This window comes from Solanum stenotomum, chromosome 5 (genome assembly GCF_019186545.1).
Source record: "Solanum stenotomum isolate F172 chromosome 5, ASM1918654v1, whole genome shotgun sequence".
Classification (NCBI taxonomy): Eukaryota; Viridiplantae; Streptophyta; class Magnoliopsida; order Solanales; family Solanaceae; genus Solanum; species Solanum stenotomum.
This window is the reverse complement of record NC_064286.1, coordinates 40852398-40854806: the sequence shown is the minus strand read 5'-3', so window position 1 is coordinate 40854806 and position 2409 is coordinate 40852398.

The following is a 2409-nucleotide window of genomic DNA, read 5'->3' as shown; positions in this document are numbered from 1 at the left end:
AAAAATAAAAGATATTTCTCAAAAAAAAAAAAATCATTCATAAATCAAACACTAAAAATCTTTTCCGGAAAATATTTTCTACTCACCAACCAAACATGAGAAAAGAAGTCAAAAATCAACTTGTTTTCCAGGAAAACATTTTCTAGGAAAACATTTTCCATGGAAAACATTTTCCTTCATACCAAACACACCCTAAGTGTAATCAGTCCCCTCCCCTAACTACGCATGATAGCTATAACCATGCGATGCCACTATTTTGTACTGATGCATATTAATCTATAATATATTATTATCGTTTTGTACCAAAAAAAAAAAACTAGTTCTCAGTAGGCATCATAGGTCAATCGAGCTTAAGTAGTTATTATATCGAATAAATAATGCTAAAGAAATCTTGCAAAGAAGAAAAGACTCCCCGATTTAATAGCAATATAATAACAAAGAGAACGACAATGGGATATAAGATACAATATATGCAGTGCAATGCAATGACCAATGGTAATATCGGCATACACTCTCTCCTTGGATGTTGAGTGGTGTGACCTATGATAGACTCGCTATGTCCATATACCCGTCCAAAATATTACCTCGAACTCACAAACCCAACTAATATCTTACCTCGGACTTAATCAATAAAAGGTGGTACATTTTACTCATGTCCAGCATCTTACCGCAGACTAAATCAATAAAATATTAGTGCATTTTATTTTTACAAAAAAAACAGTGTTTTCAATGGTACAATCCTATGATCCTTGAATATGCTTGATCATAATCATAAAGTGAATTCAAATGCAACAACGATAATTCTCAATTCAGAAGCAGAGCTACGTACATATTTTTTCTCAATTTAGAAGTAGATATATATATATATATATATATATATATATTCTAGGGGTTTTTATGTAGATGAGTTATGGTAATCTCTAGGATATTATTGTGTACAAATTCTTATAGTTTTCGTGGAGATCTTTTTAGTTTCTTGAAATTGTTTCAACATTGTTCTTGTAAGTAAATATGATTTTTTAATGATCCTGTTGTTGATGTTACAAAATATGAGTAGATAAACCCTTTACTGCGCGAGGTTGTGAACTCAACTCTAGTGTAGCGTTCATAATTTTGGGTTTATTGGTATTTGATTATTTCTCTTTTATTATTGATGGGTGGCTACAAACATTAACCTAAACCATATTTCTACCCTCATTTATAGATGTGTAGAAATAAGTTGAATTTACTTGGCATATATATACTGATCATTCTTAATAATAACTCGTGTATTTGAGAATTATTTTGCGATAAATTATTAAGAAATAATTAAGTAAAGTTATAGAGATCAAGTGCATATATATGTAGATAGCTCTATATGTATTTGCATAAACTTGAAATATTTAGAGTCCATTATTGGCTTTTGCTCCAACTCACCCGAAGCCATAAAAATTCAAACAAAAATATGCAAATCACTCCTAAAAACACGTTACAAACCAATTGAAACTCTCAAAACACCGATCAGAGAGGACCTCCAAGCACATTGTTGATCGTGATCAATCCTTAATCTTTAAATTAACTACTATTTAACTTAAGTATCTGAATCACCCCCAGGCCCCAGCCCCCTTGGACTCGTCCAAATTAAACCATCCATTCAAGTTCAAAATCACCCTCAGAACCTCCAAGAACTTTTAAATCTCAATTTTGAGCTTGTTTACCTCAAATATTGACTTTGGTCAACTATTAAATTTCCAAATTATAACCTTATTTAGTAAATATTATTTTAGATCAAATTTTCAATAAATGAACATGATTCATGACTACTTTATTTTGATTAATTAAATTGACCAATAAATATTAATTAATTATTTAGTTTTTCTATGTTGGTTTAATTCATACTTTCAAAGCTAATTAACAACTCTCAAATGTAAAATAAGAAGAAAAATTTGATTTATATATTGATTTTGTGAAATAACAAATATTAAGAAAAATCTATTTTTAATAGGAACATAGATTATTTAAGAGAGCAGTCTGGACTATGCTCAATGTTGTCTGCTTGACTCTGTTAGATTAAATTGTCCGCACATGTCTTTGAGCCCCACCATGAACTATATTATTGTCTTGATGTCACTATCAATATTGCCTGATGAGTTTACTGCAATTTTCAGAACATCAATCTCAGTGTGGATTCTTTAGCAAATATATTAAACAAAGTACCCCACACGCTCCAAAACAATCAAAATGATACATACTAACTTGTATGGACGCTTAGCCACCCAGAGTGGCGAATCGGACACGCTTTATCAAAAAATTATAGTACGAAATATATAGATCAAAATTATTTTTCACACATATATTTAGATCTTGGATATTCTTAACAAAATTTCTGACGTCCCAAAAATCATTTAAATAAAATTATAAAAAAGAGAT